Source organism: Callorhinchus milii, unplaced genomic scaffold, assembly GCF_018977255.1.
Source record: "Callorhinchus milii isolate IMCB2004 unplaced genomic scaffold, IMCB_Cmil_1.0 Scaffold2, whole genome shotgun sequence".
NCBI lineage: Eukaryota > Metazoa > Chordata > Chondrichthyes > Chimaeriformes > Callorhinchidae > Callorhinchus > Callorhinchus milii.
In genome coordinates, this window is record NW_024704743.1 from 78,847,119 (window position 1) to 78,871,334 (window position 24,216).

The 24,216-nt window shown below is 40.8% G+C and overlaps 1 protein-coding gene across 2 annotated transcripts in view; it reads left to right on the plus strand.

Annotated features, from left to right (window-relative positions):
- LOC103185090 (NEDD4-like E3 ubiquitin-protein ligase WWP1) overlaps positions 1–24,216 on the plus strand; it is a 58,918-nt gene that overhangs the window by 874 nt on the left and 33,828 nt on the right. The gene's annotated exons all lie outside the window — the stretch shown is intronic.

Here is a 24,216-nt window from a genome sequence, read left to right on the forward strand (position 1 = left end):
CCTTGGCCCCCGCCCACCCTGTTGCCCTCCCCAAGATAAAGATAAATGGTACTTTATCTTGTAACCGCATGGGACAGAAATGTGCAGACTTTATTTGGCTGAAACTGCAATTTGTTCAGCTGTGAGCTTGCATCAATTATTGCACCGCAGAGCTGATGCATGCTCCTCTTACTCTGGAAGGTTAATTAAGGTTAAATTAATGTAAAATATATCTGCTGTTCCAAAAATATATATTTTTTAAATTACGTAATGGAATAAAAGGTTTAATAATAAATAATCTTTCTGTTTGGTATAGCCCCTTTTACGTTAGGAGGACATCCTAAAGTGCTTCACATGATATACTGTAAAGTGCAGTAATGAATGGAGGAGCCAATTTGCCCACAGAATGTCCCACAAACAGCCATGAAATGAATGACAAATTATATTTGGGGGATTGTTAGCCAGAGTACCAGGAAAAACTATCTTCTTTTTTCAGATTGTGCTGTGCAGTCTTTAACTCCACCTGAACAGTCAGACGGGCCTTGGTTTAATATCTCATCCAAAGAATGACAGCTCAAACAATGCAATAAATAGTATTGCATTGGAGTGTCTGATTAGATTATATGAGTTCTACGCCTTGACATGGGGCTTGAACCCACAACCTTCCAATTCAGCGATGAGCCTGCTACCACTGAGCCAGTCTGACAAATATATTTGTAATATTATTTCTTTTAAATCATAGTAAAATGGTAGACACTTGGACTAATGAGCCTACCCATTCCAACATTGAGGCTTTGAACTCTTCTCTTGGATGACTTTCCAGTGACTACTGGGGGAGCATTTCAGTGTTAGAGATCCTGTGCTTTGGATCGGATGTTAATTCAAAGTCCCATGTGCCTGTTCAGGTGGACACTAATGATCCTATGGCAATGTTGCAAAAGTAAACAGTGTTTCTCCTGGTATTCTCAACAATAATACTCCAGTATAAAGAATTGCTCATTCACTTAATGGCTGGTTATGGGATATCGCTGTGAGCAAATTGGTTGCTGCATTTGTCTATAATTACCTAGTCAACAACAGCAACAACTTGGATTTATATAGCGCCCTCCACGCCAGACAGCATTTCAGAACGCTTACTACACTTATGATCAGCTTCAAAATATCGGTGAAGCATTTTGAGACAGCTCGACGAGTGATGAGTCCCTGTACCAAATGCACAGATAATTATATTTTGATTTTTGATTCCTTGCAAGTATTTCTAATTCTAAAAATCCTGAATCATACGAGTGGTTGGCTGGAGACAAAATTGAGCGCCAAATCTGATCAGGTGTCTTGGTTAAAAAATGTGATATAAACCACTTTGTTTACTATTAATTTGCTTTATCAAAGAACAGTATATGGTGTATCCAATGTAAAGATTTTTCAGTCAGTTTCTCATGATTACAGCCGTAGTGTGTGAATTTTAATTAGCTGATACTTAATTATAAGAACCAGAAACTCTTGACCCAGGGTTAGTAACAAAATGAACAGTTTGTTGGCATAGCCCTACCGTTTGCATGAATACAATGCTGCTTTGCCTGAATGAATCAAAAGTATGGTTGTTTTCTATGAACTAAAAACATCAGTCCTGAGTTAAATGAGATTCATTGGGCTTGATGACGTTCACCCAGTCTTGTTGACACATGTTGGTCCTCCAATATGCTGTGTCTTCTATATTTTTGGCTGTGGTTACCAATACAGTATCCAGTCATTTTTCTAAAAGAATTACCATTTTCAAAAAGGAAGGACACTTTGTACCAAAATCACTTGGGGCACTTGCACACATTTTCAACATGCTTAGTAGCAATGGAGGAGTACAAGTTGTTTCTAAAGCAGGTTAAACATTACCACTTCTGAACACTAAATATTTGGTTGGTTACGTTTATTTCATAGGTAAGACTTGTTTCAATTAAAATTAATTGAGCACTGGGAATTCAACACTTGGAATAACAATGCCAACACTAAACTGGTTGATGAACATATTTTTTTCTGTGGAGGGAAAGAAGAGGAACAACTATAGAAGGGTAGGATACAATTTACCGAGTGGAAGTCGGGGAGAATGAAATTTGAACAGGATTCAAATTGGTTCACTCTCACTCACCATTCACTTCAGTAGTTTTGGCTGGGGAGCAGATCAGCTTCCAAATCTCTTGATCAGAAATTGTGTTTGGCTTTGAAAGAAATGAGATGAAAAGTAAATGATAAAAATTGGACAACAAAATGTAGTGTGCTAGTATGTCCCTGTAAGGACACCTGCTGCGACATGACTCAGGGCTCTCCTCAGACCTATCCTTACCATGTAAATTCTTCCCCTTAATGGTATCATCTTTAGGCACAGGACGCCTTTCCATATGGAGACGGATGACATACATCTCTGTCTACCTCTATCCTTGATACTGAGACCATCATTGCTCTAACTGCTTGTTCATTGGATGTCTGGTCCTGGATGAGCTCTACTGTCTGCAGCTCATTGCCAACAGGACTGAGGCTTTTCTGCTCATTTTGTAGTGCAACAATAAAGAGCTTGGGGAAATGACAACCTAATCGCTTCAGTTTTTGTTAGCACAGATATACAGTTTTTCATATTTATCAAGCTGTGACATTGACATAGAAAGAATTGTAAGGTAGACTTTTGTCATAGTTGTGTGACTTGGGATGTTAGGAATTTGTCTTTTGGCTGGTTGAACCTTGTTTATTCATTACAGTAACTTGTTCAAATTGGCAAGGCAGCCATTGTGTGGAGTTGTGATCGCTTGAAGATATTAATTTTGGAAGGGCAAGTTAAGTACTGGTTTTAGGTGTCAAAATATATTTTTGTTTTTAATTCAGGACAGTAAAATGCAATGTTTTGTTTATTTGTAGAATAAATGAAAGTTGTGTCTTGAATTTGGTTTGTAGTATGTTCAGATGAAAGTCATATAATTTTGATTAAATTTAAGCTTGAAAGTTGCCGGTTCTTTGTCTCACTGGTGGAGAATAAAGGAGACGTACATTCTGCAAGGCACCGAGGTATCTTACTGGAGCAGCTCAACTTACTCTGAATGCTGAGAAATGTCAGCCGAGATGTGAAGGACAAAATCATGCTTCTGGAAAATAAAATGGTAAAACTTTTAGTAGTGAGTGGAAAATAAGTCAAGATTTAATAAGGGGGAGAACAAAATAATAAGATTGTATGTTTATTAGGCTACCGTTATATCATTTTATAATGTTGTGATATCAATATTGTGAATACCAATGGTTGATTGCTTGTTTATGGTTGAGGCTCAGAGAGTTTCTCACTTGGCTGACAATCCCGCAAATAAAATTGCCTCTTCTCTCACTTCAACCTTCATGGTTCTATCCTTGAATGGTTCAGATTCTACCTCCCACACTGTCTCCACTTCAGCTCCACAAATGGCTTCTTCTCTAGCCCCCGCACTATTTCATGTGGAGTTCCTCAGGGCTCTGTCCTTGATTCCCTCCTTTTCAATATCTATATGCTCCCTCTTGGTGACATCATCTGTAGACACGGGGTCCATTTCCGCATGTATTCTCTGCCTCCACGCTCGACTCCACGACCACTGCTGTCCTGACAGAATGTCTGTCAGACATCGAGTCCTGGATGAGAGTTAACTTTGTACAGTTGAACATCAACAAGACTGAGGCCCTCCTCGTGCCCTCCTGATTGGCTCCTGACAGTGCTTCCACACCTCAGGCACTGACAGCATCACCATCCAAGGATACACACTCCACCTTACTAAGCCAGTCCGGAACGTTGGCATCTTGTTGGCCCCTGAACTACCCTTTCTACCCCACAGCTGTGCCATGGGTCGCTCTGCCTTACCCACCTCCGCAACATTGCCTGGCTCCGCCGTGTCTCACACCGCAGGCCGCTGAGACCCTCATACACACATTCAGAACATCCAGGCTCCACTACGCAAACCTTCAAAGCTCTCCATGGCCTTGCTCCCCCCTACCTCTGCAACTTCCTAACCCCCTACAAACCTGCCCACTCCCTCCACTCATTGGGCTTCAGCTTCACCTCACCCGCCCCACCATTGTTGAGCAGGCCTTCTGCTACTCTATCCCCCCACCCTCTAGAACTTCATCCTGCAGTCCCTCCGCCTCTCCCTCTTCTCTATCCCCCCACCCTCTAGAACTTCATCCTGCAGTCCCTCCGCCTCTCCCTCTTCTCTATCCCCCCACCCTCTAGAACTTCATCCTGCAGTCCCTCCGCCTCTCCCTCTTCTCTATCCCCCCACCCTCTAGAACTTCATCCTGCAGTCCCTCCGCCTCTCCCTCTTCTCTATCCCCCCACCCTTTAGAACTTCATCCTGCAGTCCCTCCGCCTCTCCCTCTTCTTGCTTCCTTCAAGACCCATTTGAAGACCCTCCTCTTCGACCATACTTTTGGTCAACATCCCTCCCCCCTGCCCCCCCCCCCCCCACTGCCCTCCACCCTCCACGATCAGGACCCCTAGCTCAGGTCCGAAACATTGGTTGCCCATCGCCTTGGGACAACCTCCCAACGTGAAAGGCGGTAAAGAAATGTAATTTTGTCTTTTGTTGTTGGTCACTCGCTCCATGGCTGTTTGTGGGACATTGCTGTCAGAATCTGGCTGCCACATTTCGCCCTCAAAAATACACATTCAATCCACTTCACAGTATATTTTTTGAAGTGCTTTAAGATGTTGCGAAGGTGTGATAAAGCGCTATATCAAATGCAAGGGTTATTATTAAAAGTATTCTAGAAAGGATTTGCATTTTTATCACAACAAAATATTTGTGCTTTGTAGATAATTTCTGTCGAGTGTAATACAAATCTTTTAGGCAAATGTGGTAGTCGTTTGCAGTGTAATGCAAAATTACATTTGGAATACAAATCTTTTAGGCAAATGTGGTAGCCGTTTGCAGTGTAATGCAAAATTACATTTGTAAAGCGCCTTTCACGTCGGAAGGACGTCTGAATAGTCAGGGGTTAGGATCTGGGGGTTGGGATCAGGGAGGGTGGGAGGTAGAGAGGTTAGGAGGGCGCTGAAGGCCTTCTGCCACTCTGCCTTCCTCAAAGAGGAGGGTCTTGGGGTGTGCCTTGAAGAAGGCAAGGGAGGGATCGAGGCGAAGGGAATGTGGGAAGGAGTTCCAGAGGGTGGGGGCAGAGAGGCTGAAGGCCTGACTGTTGATGATGGGCCAGGCGGGAGATCGAGTAGGCCGGAGCTTGCTGAGCGGTGGAAGCGGTCAGGTTGATAAAGGGTTAGCAGGTCGCAGAGGTAGGAGGGGGCATGAAGGTGAGGATGAGAATTTTGAACTCAATCCTCTGAAGAATGGGAACCCAGTGGATCCGGGTGAGGGTGGGTGTGATGGGGTCACGGAGCCTGGTGCAGGAGAGGACGTGAGCTGCAGAGTTCTGGATGATCTGCAACTTGTGAAGGGAAGAGTTGGAAAGGCCGACAAGCAAGGAGTTGGCATAGTCGAGCCAGTAAGGTCCACAAACACCTTTACCTTCCAGTCGAGTACATTGTTAGTGGTATTAGAACATGGTGTCCTGTGTCTTAGTGGTTAGAGCACTGGCCTCGCAAGCGAAAGGATCTGGGTTTGATTCCCAGGCAGGGCGAATTGTTGGGCTGGTTTCCTTACTCCACAGGCCTCTGTTCACCTAGCAGTAAGTAGTAACCTCCCTCAATTACCTTTCCTTGCAACTTTTTCCAGTCATTTATTACCCTCTGGATAAAGAACCCGGTCGATTGGCTGATCGCTTTTTCAGGGTTAAGGAAGAACTCTCCTCTTTTCAAAAGTCTGCATCATTCAAAGGATAATAACTATGGATCACTTTTTAAATTTATTTTGCAGATGCTTTATTACGCTTTATGGCAACTTCTTCTGTAAAATAGGCATAATTATATCAGCAATCTGGAAGATATTCTGTATTAGTGATCTGGAATAGTGGAATTATGTTTACAACACAAGGCATTCAGTAGCAAAGTTGGACTATGTTTATACCATCTGATCTCTGAGACACTGCTAGTTCCTTCCTTCCATGGCAATGCAAATCCATTTACAACTCAGATCCTTTTATCTGGCAAATTTTGGATACAGTTCTCATTCCTTCACCTTCACCCCCGACCCCCCCCCCCCCCCCCCACCCCAATTTGTAACTTTCAACAGTGTGGCTCAATTTCCCACATGGGACATTGAAACACTTTGCAAAATATTTGGCATCTATTAGATTCCTCGTGTCCAAAGAGGTTCCATTATTTTTTCAAAGAATTCCAAAGAATATATACAAACTTTCTTAAAAATTGCAGAGTTCCTCTTAAAATTCTATATTTTATATACTTCATTGTTATATCCTCACTACAACACCTGTTAGAGACTCACCAACATACTGTTCCCAGGTTATGTTTTTGCTTAAACAAAATTGGTGATTATTCTGTGTTCTCCAGTCCTTGGGAACCATACTATTTTCAACGTGCTCCTAAATATGTCTGTCAAAACATGACGAGTTTCATCAGCCAATAAATATTATTGTGTATAGTTGATCCAGGATTGGTGCCTCATTCCCCTTCAATGCCTTTAGTCTGTCACTCACCTCTTTATTCAAAATATCTATAATTTTTAGAATCTCCTCATTTTAACCCTGGAAATTCCACCTCTACTTTGGGAAAGCATCTATGTTATACTCCTTACATGTGGGCGCAAATGAAGACCTACTGTTCCATGGTGATTCAATATCATGACTCATTTAGGATCCTCTAAGGAGCTACTGTTTGCTGTGACTGTTTGCAAAAGCCTTTCATGTTGTTTGATATGTCCTGCAACCTTAATCTCCTTTCCTTGGTTCTTTTGAATATCTTTAAGCTCCCACTTGGTGACATCATCTGCAGACATGGGGTTCATTTTCACATATTTGCGGATGATGCTTGCTGTATTATGTTTTATTGAAAATTTATTTTCTATTTTAGGTTTCTACTCTGATGCTTATGTCTGTGTCCTCTAATCTGTAGACATATATGTGAAAAAACTTTTTTTTGTCTTTTTCCCCTTTGTTGCCTTTATTTGTTTCCACTTCACTTCCCTTGTACTGTATATCTTGTACTTGCTTTGTATTCTGAGTAATGCAATTTTGAAATAATTATAATAATCCTTGCATTTGATACAGCTCCTTATTATAATAATCCTTGCATTTGATATAGCGCCTTATCACATCATTGAGTCGTCACAAAGAGCTTCAAAGAATATACTGCAAAATATACTGACTATATTTTGTGGACAAAACGTGGCAGCCAGCTGTGCACAGCAGTGTCCCACAAACAGTCATGGATTGAGTGACCAATCTTTTTTTGGAGAGACTATTACCCTCGGAAAGCAATCTGCCAATTGATTCACAACCAGGTTCCAATTTACTGCTAGGTAAACGGAGCCCTGTGGTGTAAAGAAACTTGCCTAAGGTTTGCCCTGACCGGGAATCGAAGCTGGGTCCTCTCACTTGTGAGGCGAGCTCGCTAACCGTAACTCTGTGGGACTCTTTTATAATTCATACTACTCCCTTCTAGTTATCTGGTCTGATCTAGCATGCTTAACTTCTTTATTACTATCTCAAACTTGGCTTCCTTGAGAACTTATATTGTATCATTTTCTTATCACTAGCCTGACAACCGATTCATGTAGTGCGGCTATCAGCTTGTATTTAGAAAGGGCTATCTTTGATCCAGGCTTAGTAATTGGCTTTGTTTCCTATTTTCCTTTCAGATGGGGAATACACTATTTAGACACAATCAAAATGTGTGACCCAAGAAATAACTAGTTTCTCAGTACGTTGTGAATCCAGTCGTCGCTAGTTTTTGTTCCGGATGAAATTTTTGAAAAAGATGTTGATTTGGATGGTTAATTATTGAACCTCAGTGGAATTGTAAATGACTGACCTTGTATTTCATTTGATGTTTCAGCAAATATAAGGTCACTAACTGGTTATGGTATGAGAAAGAGTGAGATTTGACCTGTTGCGAGAAACAGATTTTAGTATATGCCAGTAGATTTTAAGTCTACCTGAAAATCCTGTTACAAATTGATTTTCATCTTGTATCCCTGGAAAGGTAACATTTTTCATATTGGGATTTGGTAAGGAAGTTGGGTTTCTTGTTCGTTGGTTGCTTGACCTCTCTCATCTTCCAAAGCATTCTTATTTTTTTTGGCTTGCGTTACAGGAGATCTTTAATTAAGCCATACCTGTGAGCAGATTCTTACTTGGGATAACTGGTGTATCAGATGCCAGTCTGTTACCAGCTTTTTTTACTTGGCTTCCTTTCAATTTTCGCTTTCATAAAGCTCAATTTGTGAACTTGGTATACTTTTCAGAATATTAACCAAAGGCTGTGTGCATCCATCCAGACCAATGTCATGGATTGAGTGAACAAATTATTATTTATTTTTTTGAAGGGATTATTACCCCCAGAAAAGTGATCTGCCAATCTACTAACAACTGGGTTCCTACTTACTGCTAGGTAAACAGAGGCCTGTGGAGTATGGAAACTTATCTAAAGTTTTGCCCTGTCTGCCGGTCCTCTTGCTTGCGAGCGAAAGCTCTTACCAATTCGCTATAGGACTCCACAAATATTGAACACACCAGTTGGGCTTGTGAATTCAGATAGTTAGTAACTACTTGAAGGATGTTTACTAATTTATGAATAAGATTGGACTTCTTGATCTGCATAATTTAGTTGAAAAAAATGTTGACTGTTAAGTGTTTTATATCCACAGAGGCAAAGTGTCTGTCTTGTGTTGCTCTATTTGTAATGTACAGCTTTAAGTAAATCTGTACATTGTAAGGTTCAGTTCATTTGTAATGCTGTTTGATATTATTTCTACAGAAATGTGGTTAAAAACAAAATGGTTTTGATGTGCAATATATATTTTTAAGAATTAGAAATATAGAAAGTGAGCACTTGGAACACTTTAAACTTAGTTTGTCAAACTTTAGATTTTTCTATTTCAGTATTTAATTTTTTTTGTGATGGTGTGGGGGGAGGTTAGAACGACTTTTAAAACATTACTGTAGATAATTGGGTGCAAAGAATGGCGCACAAGTATAAATCCTAGTGAGGGCTATTTGCCCAAAAGGTATGTTTCAAAAGGGACCTTACAGAGGTATGATAGTGCTAAATGGGATAGTGAAGGTATACCCATAACAATACTTTAAGATACACTAAGCCGTAGTGATGCTGTATTGGGAACACACTAGGGCTGGAATTATGAAATGACAGCATCAAATAGGTGGAAAAGCCATCTTTTTCTGGATTTTTGGGGTCTTAATATTCTGGTATTTTGCCATTACATTGCATACAAACATTTTTTTTCAAAACTGTTCAATGTACTTCAATACTATAAGGTTTTATATATGTCTCAATGTTCTATAGTCCTGAAAATCACCTGGAAATTTTACACAGGTTAAAAGTAACCCTCTCAGCCCTATATAAAATATGTATAAATTGTAAAATTTTGACAGTCCAGGCAGATCACAAACACATTGTTGCTACACTCTTTCCTAAGGATATTCTTAGAATTTACTGACAAACAAGTTGCAATCTGGGTCAATAGAAAAGTGTGGAAATATTTGCCCAAACTTGCGGGGCATTTGACAAATTCTGTGGAGGTATTGGGTGGGTTTTGCGGAAAATTGTGGAGGTTTGATTGGTGCTATTGAGAGACGGAATTTGTGAAACAACCCGGATTAAAACTATAGGCATATTTCCTGAAACATGTAGTTATGTTTAAAATATCAAACATGTTCATTTGAATATAAGAGCGCTTACTAAGAATTGGTCGCAGGAGGCCGGGCTCTGGGTGAAGCCGATTTCCTGCTTCTGCCATCCCAATACTCCCTGCCCCGCGCATGTGCGACCGGAGCTGCTCTGTCCACATTTACAGTGTCAAGCAAACAGCGCGCAGAGGTCTGTCGCCCAGCACACTGTGTACAGGTTTGCAGCGGAGGGAGGACGCATTTTTCTATTGACCCGGGCTGCAACACATTAATACTACATTAAAAATTGTAGAAAAGCAACATTAAATAATGCCATATTGAAAACAAGTCAACTCTCTGGTAGCATTGTTTTAACTTGCTGCTTTCGTGTTGCATTGGTTAAGCGCAATTTAAATTTAAATTTAAAGGAAACCCTACAGTATGATGGATTCAGCTTGTGACCACATTTGTTGTTTCCCACTTTATAAACAATTCTGGTTCAAAAAATAAACTACTCAGAGGTCAAAAATTCTATGGATCAAGTAGGATGACTAAAAACTGTGCCATTGACAATGCAATCTGAAGATCGTAGGACACTGAAGCCATTTAAGAAAGAATTTGATGCCCTAATGGGGATAAATTTATAAAACATGAGGGAGATAGAGGGTGGAGGCAGGGAGATTGAGTTGGGTGTCATCTGTGTACATGTGGAATGAACTCCATGTTTGTGGATGATGTCATGAAGTGGGAGTACATACGCAAAGCAAGGATAGAGCTCTGAGGAATGCCACACTTGTCTGTGTGGGTTGTGTGCGGGGAGGAAAAGTTGTTTGATGTGACAAAGTGGAGATACTGATATAGGGAGGAATGAAACTAAGATAGGATAGAATTGTGAAGATAGAGGTAGAGAAGGAAGGAGTGGTCGACAGTCTTGAAGGTTCTGGAGAGTTAAGGAAAACAGAGAAGGCAGAGAAAGTCCTGGTCACAGATGGAACAAACGTTGTTTGTGACTGACCAATGCAGTCTCAGTGCTGTGGACTGGGCGGAAGCTGAATTGGACAGCTCATGCGGGGAGTGCAGGGAAAGAAAAGAGTGAAGCTGGGAGGCAATGACTCTTTCCTGCACTTTTGGAGAGGAAAGCTAGGTTAGATGTGGGTCAGTAACTTGAGAGCACAGAGGGGTTGAGGGAGGGCTTTTTGAAAAGGAGGGTGATGACAGCGATTTTGAATGGGAAGGAACTGCATCAGTGGAGAAGGAGAGATTGAAGATATCTGCGAGAAAGGAGAAAGAATCATAGAATCGTACAGCACAAAAAGAGGCCATTCGGCCCATCGAGTCTGTACTGGCTCTTTGAAAAGAGCAATGCAATGTCAATCCCACTCCCCAGCTCTTTCCCCATAACCCTGCAAACCCGTCCTCCTCAAATACCCATCCACCGTGTTTTTAAAAATTGTTTTCGAATCTGCGTCCACCACCCTTTCAGGCAATGCATTCCAGATTCGAACAACTTGTGTGAAAACATTTCTTCTCACCTCCCCTTTGCTTCTTTTAGATACTATTTTAAATCTGTGACCTCGAGTCACCGACAGACCCACCAGTGGAAACAGTTTTTTCCTTTCAAACCTATCAATTCCCCTCATGATTTTGAAGACCTCCATTAGGTCTCCTCGTAACCTTCTCTGCTCCAATGAGAATAATCTCAGCCTCTCCAGCCTTTCCTCATAATCAAGGTCCCTCATTCCTGGTACCATCCTCGTAAATCTCCTCTGCACCCTTTCCAATGCCTTAACATCCTTCCTATAGTGTGGTGCCCAGAACTGGGCGCAGTATTCTAACTGAGGCCTAACCAGTGTTTTATATAGGTTAATCATAACCTCCTGACTCTTGTACTCTATGCCCCTATTTATAAAGCCTAGTATCCCATATGCCCTTTTTACAACTTTATCTACCTGTCCTGCCACCTTCAAGGATTCATTTACCTGAACCCCCAGGTCTCTCTGTTCCCTCACCTCCCTTAAGATAGTATTATTTAGCCTATATTGCCTCCCTTCATTCTTTCTACCAAAATGCATTACCTCACATTTCTCCACATCGAAATTCACCTGCCATGTGTCTGCCCATTTTTCCATTCTGTCTATGTCTTCCTGCAGTTGGTTACTATCCTTCTCACTGTTTACTATCCTACCTAACTTTGTGTCATCCGCAAACTTGGAAATGGTACTTGCTATACCCAAGTCCAGATCATATATAAGATCTATATAAAGAAGAGCAGTGGTCCCAATACTGATCCCTGTGGTACACCACTGTACACTTCCCTCCAGTCAGAAAAGCAGCCGTTCACCACAGCTCTGCTTTCTGTGTCCCAGCCAGTTCTGGATCCACGCTGCCACTGTCCCTTCTATACCATGGGCTTCTATCTTTCTTACAAGAAGTGGCAGTTGGTTTGTCAGGAGAGCGGTGGGGATGGGGTCAAGGGAGCAGGTGATGGATTTCAAACAAGAGATGAAGGAGGAGAGGGATGGAGCAGAGGCGAGGTCAAAGGTGCGGAGAGAGGGTGTGGGACCCAAGAAAGCACATTATCTCCTCACATTTGGAATTCGAGGTGAGGTTGAATGGGCCATATGGGAAGTTGGGCAAAGGAGGTGAATTGTGCTGGAGAAAGGCAGCTTTGGGATATCCTTGGCCTCCTGGATGATCTTGGAGTAAAGTGATACAATGATTCCTCAACTTGCCTATATACTTGAAACCCTCATATTTATGAAAGATTATTGGGGTTTTAGGCATATTATGCAGAATAGCATCATGGCACCTTATCTACTTCTGGAAAATTACTTTAACGCCTTGGTTAGTTTTCTCTCTTCTCAGGGTATAATCATTTATTCTGATCCTACATGTTAATTGCTGCTATCATTAAGAATTTAATGGTTCACAATTTTTAAAATATCAGTTAACAGCAGACCTGTGCAAGGACTTTTTAACCATAGGTTTGGATTATGCCACCTTAATTTTCTGAGGGATAATTCAAACTTGAAAATATTGCCTAATAAAAACAAATGTTCAATAAGAATAAAACAGTACTTTTATTGCTATATTTCACTCAATTTAATGAATCTTATTTTTATAACATTTTATTCTTCCACTGTTCAAATTCATCATTGACCTACTTCTGTCTTTTTTTCCTGATTTTTTTCACTTGATTTATTGAGATATATTTTCTTCACAGTATTCCTAACAAGTATGTATGTAAATATAAAAATAGATATATAAATACAAAATGGTTTGGGGCACATGCACCCAATAAATTGCGTTGCCTGACATCTATAATTTATATATTGTACAATACATATATGATGATACATAAATACAAATATTTTGTTGAAGACCTGGGTCAAATATTCTATCACAAGAAAATAATCAGTTGACACTTTTGGACAAAGTGCTTTACAGACCTGAGGGGACAAAAACTATTTTGACCACTTTTTTAAAAAAATTGGAGAAATCTCTCAAACTTGCATGGCAGGTGAACATATTTTTTTAAAAGCAAATGTGTTAGCATTTTAAAATGGCACACAGAATGATGGAAGTAACTGTCTCTCAGATCAAATTATTTGGATTCATTAAATAAATTATTAAAAATATAGATTTAAATCGGCAAAGCAGAAACCCGAGCCTGTATTTAATTTAAAAAAAGTGTGAAAAATGCTATATTCAAGTGTTGTTATTATTGCCCATATGATTTTCCTTTTCTACTTTTGTACTTTTACAAATTTTAAATTTTCAAGCTCCTGGGAGTTTGTAGTATTTTCTTCTACCAAGTTTTCTCCCAAGTTTTCTGCATTCCTTCTATGTGTCTTAATTTTTTCAATGCTGAATTCCATTTGTGTCACCAAAGATGAACTATTTAAATTCAAGAATATATTGATTTGATTATATTTTAACTAAAGAAGTTTCAGTATAAAGTTGAAACTTTCCTAATGTTTTCCTGAGTGTGGGAGTGGTAGGCTTTTGGCTGGCTGTTGCATTCTTCTTCGAAGAATCAATCCTGGAGGCTGGCCATATATTCTCATGTAGTTGCCAAACCTTCTAAATTACTGTCATTTCCAAGAAAAAAAAGCACTTCTTGAACTAACTATGGGCTTCCCTTCTAAATGTGTGTTAATGAGTTGGGTATTCATTGAACTCAGACCCGGACTTATTATTCTGTGTCGTGCAGGAAAATAAGGTATGATTTTCACTTTTAGCCTGTTTATGTAATTTTACCTAACTTCTGGGAAAGCAATCAAGTGTGTTTGACCAGCATTGTTTTTTTCAATGCAACAGATTGCTTAAAAGAGGATGTAGCATCTGCTTATGTTGTGCAATGTGTGGAACTTGAACTCACGCAGTCTATGTTGACACTCCAGTGCAGTATTGGCAGTGTGTTGCATTATTGGAGGTGCCATACTTCGGATGAGGTGTTAAACTGAGGTCCAATCTGCATGTCTAAGTGGACCAAAGATCCTATGGCATTATTTAAAAGAGAAGGGAGTTTCTCCTGGTGCCCTGGCCAACAATTTCTTCCCCCCCCCCACAAAAACACATTAATTTGATGGCTGTTTGTGGGACTTTGCTGTGCGCATTTGGTCGATCACGTTTGCCTACAAATACACAGTCACTCCATTCCACAGGAGATCCCGAGAAGTGCTTTGAAATGTGATAAAGAGCTATACCAACTATTCCAAATGCAAGGATTATTAATAGATTGATTCCCATGTATGTTACAATTATTTTTATTTAGCAAGATGAGAATACTAAGCTATATTTTTATCGGCACCAAGGATTCCCCCTGTGTTACACTTGTAGGCCTGTGGAAAGAGGAATACTAACTTGTAACTGCCTTTTGTGCTGGTGGGGTGGGGGGAGAGCAGTGAATATAGTAGCTGCTTACATTATGTGACCATTGGCCACAAACTGAGTGCCAATTAAGTTCCAATTACCTTTATTGTACACCTTGGGATCTGAGGGAGGAGAGTAGAGATGACTGAAAGCGTCTGAAGGCTAAGAAGTATTATTATTGTAAGTCAGAATATTCAGCTAAATTTTTAGCATTAGCACAAGTGTTCCTGTGTTACATTGTGGGCCTGTGGAAATGGGAACATTTAACATACTCCAGTCGAGTCCGTAAATGTTATACTCTGTCGGACCGGACAAAATTATAGCATTATACGTACTATAGCAATAGAAGAACCTCTGAACACTTGAAACACTTCCAGACTGTTCTGAAGGCATTTGCAATTTCAAGGATAAGATTTTCCCCCCCCACCAGAATATCCCAATTTCCCACAGCTGCAGTTGAACTAGCTAAAGCTGCATAGCTCGTCATTGAAAGCACTGTCTGGCAAGCATCTCACTGCTTGTCCAGCTCAGACCATCCTACTCGATGCTTTTGCTTGCAGAGTTAACAGTGGAATGATCCTTAACCTCAGTATGCCCCTTGACAGTCTCCATTGGCTCCTTATTATAGAACAGATTGATCACTTCAATTCCTAGCACCTCCCTACCTCTCCGACTGGCGCACACCCCACTCCTCTACCGACCTCCTTTACTTTGCTGGCTCCTCCCCTCTGTTCCACTTTTGGCAGCTATGCTTTTAGCCATTCAAAATGGCTAACTCTGGAAACTCTGCAAACTCTGGAATTCTCTGCCTTAATCCCTCTACGTTACCCCTCCTCGCCTGTCTTCAGATTGCTGCTGAAAACCTTCCTCTTCGATTGTGCCCATGGTTATCTACCCCTTTCCCTGGCTCCGCCACTGTTAAGCACTCTAAGACACTACTCTGCGTGAAGTACCCACTACAAATAATAATAATCCTTGCATTAGATATTGTGCTTTATCACGTCTTCGAGATGTCTCAAAGCGCTTCACAGAATATACTGTAAATTGACTATATTTTGTGGGCAAAACGCAGCAGCCAATTGCGCACAGCAGTGTCCCACAAACAGTTGGGGATTAAAGCGACCAATTTATTTTGATTTTTTTGAAGGAATTATTACCCCCGGAAAAGTGATCCGACAATTGACTAAGACCCGGGTTCCTACTTACTCCTAGGTAAACAGAGGCATGTGGAGTAAGGAAACTTACCCAACATTTCGCCCGGCTGGAAATAGAACCCAGGCCTCTTGCTTGCGAGGCGAGTGCTCTAACCACTGAGCTACAGGACTCCACAACGTGGAAGTCGTTGCTGTTCTTGTTGCCCCTCCAAGTCTTGTTGATGATCCAGGCTGGCTGGTCTGTTATCAGCAGTGCCCTCTCGTCCTGTGGATCTACCTGGCATGGGACCGGGATTACAGGGATTGCCACAGAGGGTTGACTGTGTTCCAACATTCCATTGCCAAGCAAGTCACCTTGGAGTCGGTCAGCTCAGCTCCAAGGAGGCCCGCTTACCTTTCACTCTGCTTACCCCTCCCCCCAACCCAAGGATATTGCATTTAATATAGCACCTTTACAATGTTGACTTAACTTTTCAAACGTTTCCTAGGATTTTATTTAGTGCAATGACTTGCATTTATATGTTAGCCTGGCTCAGTTAGTAGCACTCTGAGCCAAGTTGTCAGAGGTGCCGTTTTTTGGTTGACACGTTAAAGTGAAGTTCATTCAGGACATTAAAGATCCAATGGCACTATTTGTGGAAAAAAGGGAGTTTCTCCAAGTGTCTTGGGCAGCAAACCCCCATATAATAATAATCCTTGCATTTGATATGACGCCTTATCAGGTTTTCGAGATGTCTCAAAGCGCTTCACAAAATATACTGTGAAGTGAATTGACTGTATAAACGGTGGTTGAAACACGGCACCCAATTGTGCACCTCCGTGTCCCTTAAACAGTGGCGGATTGAGTGACCAATTGTTAATTTTTTGTGAAAGAATTATTACCCCCTGAAAAGCAATCCGCCAATTGACTAACAACTGGGTTCCTACTTACTGCTAGGTGAACAGATGTGTGTGTAGTAAGGAAACTTGCCCAATGTTTTGCCCTGCCAGGAATCAAACCCAGGTCTCTCGCTTGCGAGGCGAGCTCTAGACCACTGAGCTACAGGACTCCAATCTAAAATTGATCATAACTTCATGGCTGTTTGTGGGACATAACTGTGCAACAATTGGTTCCTGTGTTTGCCTACAGAATTCAGTCACTCCACTTTACAGTAAAGTACAGATGATGAGGAAACATTTATTACAATAAATTACATTTATTATAGTAAATTACATCTATTACAATAAAGTGTAGTGAAGCACTGAGGTTGGCAGCACAGTCCTTTCATATTCCTGATATGAAAGGTGCTATATTAAATGCAAGAATTGGTATTAGTTTTGACAAATGCTAATAATATTTAAAATGCTAATAATTAAAGTGCTAATGATAAAATTAAGCTGAGTATTTTTATTTTGCTCATTAAAAATAGTTGGAAAGTAATCGGCACCCAATTTGGGGCTGTTACTTAAATTTCTGGAGTTTGACAGATTTTAGACTAATATAATGAAAGAATCTTATTGCCGGTCGGATGGACCAACCTCCTGTCTGAAATTGTTACTACATGTACATTACATTCCCACACAAAAATACAGTCAGTCTACATTACAGTATATCCTGTAAAGCGCTTTGAGACGTCTTGATGATGTGACGACAACTTGCATTTATATTGCGCTCTTCACGCGGGCAGCGTCTCGGAGCTTAAGAATGGTGGAGCCTGACACTGAGCCGGAGGGAGGAGGTCACTGGAAGCATGGTCGAAGAGGAAGGTCTTCAGTGATGATCTAAAAGAGGGGAAGGACCGTTAAAGCGGAGGGATGAGGGAGAGAGTTCCAAAGCTTCAGGCCCAGTGGCTGAAAGTGTGGCTGCCGGTGGTGGAGCAGAAGGTATGAGGGGCAAGCAGTAGGCCAGAGCCAGACGAGTGGAGCCAGTGGGTAGTCGTGAGGCAGGAGGTCAGAAAGTTATGTAGGTGTCAGGGCATGAAGGGATATGTAAACGCGTGAGAGAATCTGAAATCAATTCGTTCTGTGATAGGGAGCTAGTGGAGCCTGGCGAGGACTGGTGTGATAGGGGTACTGAGTTTAGTTTGGGTGAGAATACGGGTGGCGGAGTTCTGAATTAGTTGTAGTTTGTGGAGAGTGGAGCTGAGGTGCTATGCGCAATAAGGCGTTGAATCAAAATGCAAGGATTATTATAAGGTTTTTTTACTATAAATAACAGATTGGATATAACATTTTAAATATATATAACAAATATGATGGAAGAGAATAAGCCATTGAAGATGGATTTGTTTGGCACTTATTTTCTGCCCGAAGTATTTTGTAGTGTCCTTTGGTCATTAGTTGTATCTGGTTTACAACCTTGTGGAATGCAGAGTTGATTATTTGTTTCCTTGTAATCTATATGCTGCATTGCAGATTCAATTCTTTGAATTCAAAAGGATAAAATCTCAATATGTATAAATTAAGATTTTGTATCAATGTTTTCATTCTAGTCCGAGTTCCTTCCAGGCTGAGCGAGCGCGGAAACATTCTGCTACATTAATATTTGGTGAGCTGATATCAACAGTAAAAGTTCAAAAAAATATAGTGGAACCTCAATTAATGCAGATTTAATTAACCATGTGGGCTTCTTCTCAGTTATTTCACATCAACGGGCTTCTGTTTTATATTTTTGGAATCTGATAGTTTTGTTTTACCGCCCAGCCCACACTACTAAGGCGGCCCTGGTCAAAGTCACGGATGATGTTCTCCCCCTCTGCGACCAGGGCTCTCTGCTTTTTCTCCTCAATCTCTCTCAGTTAATTCAACACTGTTGACCACTCTATCTTTCTCCAGAGCTGACGACCACTCTTCTTCTCTATCTCAGTCCTCTTTTCACTATCTATATGTTCCACTCTGCGATGCGGTCCATGTGTCAACTTCCACATATTTGCGGGTGACACCATATTCTACTGCTGTCTTTGGTCTCGATTCCAAGACTACTGCTGTTCTGACTGATTGTCTATCAGACATCAAGGCCTGGATGAACTCTCTTCAGTTGAACATCGACAAGGCAGAGGTTCTCCTGCTTGGCTCCCATCTTCTTGCCTCAGATGCTGACAGCATTAATCTGCATGGATGTACATTCCATCCTACAGACCCTAAGTGTCTTATTTTAGTCCCAACTGTCCTTTAAACTCCACACATGTGCTCTGACAGGCTCAGGTTTTCCCAACGTCTGAAACAGTGCCCACCTCTGCCACGACCTCTCCCCTCAGGTCGCTGAGATCCTTCAATACATTTATCAAATCCAGGCTTTACTAAGCCAATACTCTGCTCGCTAGATTCCCCAACTCTTCCGACACGAGTTACAGCCTTGGTGTCCAATAGCTTTCATTAACTGGAATCACTACATATGCTTGGATTCTACTGCTGACTAGCCACCGGACTCATTAAAAAATGGCAGATTTCTGGGTTGTCAAGCTGCTGCATATTTTGCTTGTGAGGTGTTGCTGGAGTTGGTCATTTTGTTGTGCTTTGTTTATAACGCAGCATCTGGAAAAATTGGATCCAGCCTGCATTATAATAGGATTGCTCTGTATAAGTATGGGTTTGATCAGTCAATGTAGGTATGCTGTTCATTGGTTGCTAAGGGAGTGTACAGTTTGTGATTTTTGGTAATTTGCAAATGGAAGTGGAACAGCTGCTACAGTTCAAACAGTATGCATTATTATGTCTAAAGAAGGCTCGGAAATATCGTAGTTACATAAAAAATATAAAAATATACACTATTGATACTGCTTCAAACGCTGAACGTACAGCTCATGGTATGTTGTATTACTTTATATCCTTTGTTTTAAAACCACTGCCACTAATTGTTAATGCTTTAGATTGTAAAGTGCATTCACAATATGAGTGGGCAAAATACTGCATTGGTTTCAGTAAAAGTGACAAATAACTATACATGTAAATCTATGAAAAGATTAAATTTTTTGGCAAACAACTTTCCATTTTATTTTCTAGGTGATCTTTGCCCGTGCTACCCATCTTGTGTAGCCGTGGGATGATTATCTTATGTAACATTGCATTTATATTAGAGAACAATTTGTAATATTATGAACTTGTGGTAGATACTGTCCGAAATCCTGGTTTTGCACTTGGGCAGTTTTCACAGTACTACAAGGAACACTTAAAACTAGGTACATCCAGTTATTTGAAGGTTGCAACATTTTCACATTTGTTTCTGGTTGCCAGGCCCTTCTTCTGTTGTTTGTCAGTATGAATGAGCTAAATGTTCTGTGCCAGAATAAAAAGATGACATTCTTTCTGCCTGTAGTTTTTATGCTGGATGCTGAACAAGTATTGGATCTTATGGTCTCGAGGGGCAGCAATGCCACCTTTTTTATCTTAATATTGCACCTGCTTGGTCATCTGTTTCGATTCCTGTATCCCTCTCATGGATAGGATTGATTAAAGATTTTGGGCCTCAGCCTCTGTACAAGCAAATATTCCTAGCCTTTTTTTAAAAATTCTGATCTTTGCTACCATCATTTTTTAAAATCTATTTTACAGTGTTCTTGATACAGAATATTTTTTCAAGTGTAAATTTTTGCTGGTTTTACTTCTCTTTTTCAAGAGAAATCAAAATATTTCTATTCTGAAAAAACAGATAGAAATGATACTTTATCATCTTTGGCTAGTTGCTTTAAAAATGACCAGGTCAGTGATAAAAGTTACAGCATAATCAAAGTTAAAGTATTGTGACACCGCAGGTTTTGCTTGCTGAAATAAGTGTTTCATAAATACTGGAAAGGTGGGAGGAACAAAAAAAAGGTAATTTGGCCTTCAAGCTTGCTCATACAGGTTCATGATTTATTTATAATCCATCCAATCATAAATGTAATCTGATATTACACTCCTGAGGGAGATTTCTGCCTGTATTCTTCGTTATTCCCAAAAATCTTTCATAGTGTATACAAAACTGTATCCACATTTTTTGAACACTAGAAAAATACATACTTTCCTACGTATGCTACGTAAACATACTAAACAAATGTATAATGCTGCTCTTGATTTTTGAAATTCAGTTTAATAATCAGCTCTTGCAAAATCTATATAAAATTTGACCTCTATTCGCCTCTCCTGCCATTCATAATGTTGTTTAAATGCTGGATAAAAACAAGATTGTGCATGGCTGTGATAACCCCATAGATACCAGCTGCTTCATGAGCTGTTGTCTTGAGTATCTGTCCCCGAATAGAAGTCACTGCCTACAGATAAGAAAGGAACATTGATGGAGGAAAAAAATAAAATAAATTTAGCCTGCTAGTTGGTTGGTACTTAATCTGTAGTTTCAACAAATAAATTATGAATATATCTGGACATTTTATAGCAATCTTAATTTTAGTGAGTGAGCTGTTTTGATATACTTAATTGATAAACCGATCAAGAATGCCAGGATAATTTTGCTCCCTCATCTGCCCTCGCTGCAGAGGGGTGTCCCCTGCATTTTTTAGCATATCTGTACCTAAAACATTTGTAAACAACAACAGTTTGCACTTGAATAGCACCCTTTATGCTGGTAGTGTCTCAGAGCGCTTAACAGTGGCGGAGCCTGACTCCGAGCCGGGGTGGTTGGGGGAGGTGACTGTAAGCACGGACGAAAAGGAAGGTTTACAGGCGGTACTCGAAAAAGGGGTGAGAGGGGGCAAGGTGGAGGGATTGAGGGAGAGTGTTTCAGAGTTTTGGGGCATAGTGGCTGAATATGTGACCTCCAATGGTGGAGTGGGGGGCACAAGGAACAAGCAGGAGGCTCTAGTTGAGCGGAGGAGCCAGATGGTGGATTGGAGAGTAAGGAGATGCCAGAGAGTGAAGGGATTTGAAAATGAGTATGAGGATCTTGGAAGTCGTTCCGTTTGGTAACGGGGAGTCAGTGGAGCCTGACCTGAACTGATGAGATGGGTGTACGGAGTTTGGTCCGGGTAAGTATGTGGGGCAGCAGAGTTCCGAATGACCTGGATTTTTTGAATAGTGGAGCTGGGGAGACAGGTGAGGAGTGCATTCGAGTAATCCAGGTGGGAGTTGGCCAACGCACGCACAAGAGTTTTGGCTGCATTTGGAGTAAGCTACGGTCGGAGGCTGGTAATGTGGCCGAAGTGCCACATTGGCGGGTGTGGCCTGCTACCAGGGTGGCTTGCTGTTTTGGTTTGAAAGGGCTGATTTGGAGGCAAGGGAATTCTCGAGTCATTAGACGAGTTGAAGTATTCCTGATTGTTTAATTGGTGGTTGATTAATGGATAACTCTTTGGAAATAGTTTTCTGTAAAAATTAAGTGATATATTACAGTTTTCAGCTTTCAACTGTTTAATTTGATGAATCTCATTTAATTAATTTACTATTTCATGTTGTTTTATGATATTCTTTGTTGTGGGTGAACCTGACTTCAAGTTGGACAGATTCTTCCAATCTTGACTTGTTGAAATTTTGGAAATTTTCTTATCTAGCCTTGTCTTTTGTTTTGGCTATATTGATTCATTTTTCATTATTTTGTTTTGTCTTTGCTTTTCAGCGAAGAAATTTGTTTTGCTACTTTAATAGCAGATGAAATATCACTAGCATTTGAAGTACACAGGATGTCATTATCTGTCCTTTCAACATGTTTATATTTCTGTTAAATTTCTTGTCTGCTTTTTCCATACATTAGCTTGCAGTTCTCCATTTTGGTGCTGCTGCAGAATTATTAAATGAAGTTCTGCATGACTCCATTCTCTTTATCATCAAATAGAGGCTTTGGAAAAGGAGAGAAAGGGTAAAGCATCTTGTATTAAATTTATCCATGAATAACTGTTGCAATTTGCTAGGCTTTTCATAACTCAAATAATGTGAAGTGGGAAACTTTTGTAATTGATTTCTTAAGTAATTACTTTTTTTGCTGCCCTGAGTTGCTTTTTTGGGGGCTTTTTATGTTTCAACTTCAGTTTTAGAAATTGTGTTGTGATTTTAAAGATTCAAGAATAGACTTGTAGATGCGAAAGTAGACTTGAAGATAGACTTCAGAATGAGTCATCAGGATATGATACCTTTATAGTTGAAACTTGTTACTGAATGTTCTTGATACATTCACTTTTGCCTTTCTATCATTGGAATATCATTCTGATTGTTCATTTGGGATGATTTGGGACAGTGAAAAGAATGGAGAAAAGAAAGATAAAACTGGATTTTGCTTTAGCATGAATCCATTTCTGTCTAAGAAGGTTCTGCTATACTTTTATCAGTACGCTGCAACTTTAATTTCCTGAAACGTGAGTGTATGCAATTTTCTTTTATGTCACTTATAAAACTAAATATTTATAATTATATTGGAATATTGCCCAAAATTTTGAGATACTGTAAAAACTGAGAATTAATTGCTGAGTTTCAATCCAAGGAGCAAAAGGATCAGAAAATGGAATCCATAGATTCTTCCTTTGTACAAATCCTCATACTTTTGAACATCTAAAATGTATCAAGAAAGAAATTTATAGTGTGTAGTGTGGCAACCGCGCCTCTGAGTCAGAAGATTGTGGGTTTAGACCCATATCGGGACTTGGCATTTATATAAGGCTATGTTGACGTTGCTGTGCATTGTTGGAAGTGCTGTTAAACTGAGACGTTAAGCTGAGGTCCAGTCTGCCTGTTTAAGTGGATGTTAACAATTTTGTGGCACCATTCAAAAAGAGAAGGGAATTTATTCCAGTGTCCTGGCCAGCAATTCACCAAATAAAACTGGTCACTTACTCCATGGCTGCTTTGGGACAACAGCAGCAACAAAATTACATTTGTATAGAGCCTTTCATGTCGGGAGGACTTCCCAAGGTGCTGGACAGTCAGTGTTTCGGACCTGAGCTGGGATTTGGGATTGGGAAAGTGGAGGGCAGGTGGGGAAGCAGGGTGATCGAAAGCATGGTTGAAGAGGAGGGTCTTGGAGGAGGCAAGGGAGGGGTAAAGTGGAGGGACTGCGGGATAGAGTTCCAGAGGGTAGGGGCAGAGTGGCAGAAGGCCCATCTGCTAATGGTGGGGCAGGCGAGGTGGGAGACGTGAAGCAGGCTGGAGCCTGCTGAGCGGAGGGAGCGGGCAGGATGATAAGGGGTTAGGATGTTGCAGACGTAGGGGGTTACAAGGTCATGCAGGGTTTTGAAGGTGAGGACCAGGATCTTGAACTGTATCCTCTGTGTGATGGGAAGTCAGTGGAGTCGGGTGAGGATGGAGTTACGGAGTCTGGTGCGGAAGAGGACACCGGCTGTAGAGTTCTGGGTGATCTGCAGCCTATGGAGGGAGGCATTGGGGAGGCTGACAAGCAAGGAGTTTGCATAGTCAAGTCTCGATGTAATGAAAGTGTGTATGAGGGTTTCGGCGGCCTGCGATGTGACACTGTGGCGAAGCCGGGCGATCCTGCGGAGAGCGGGTCATGGCGCTGATGTGGGGTAGAAAGGATAGTTGAGGGTCAAACAAGACCCCAAGG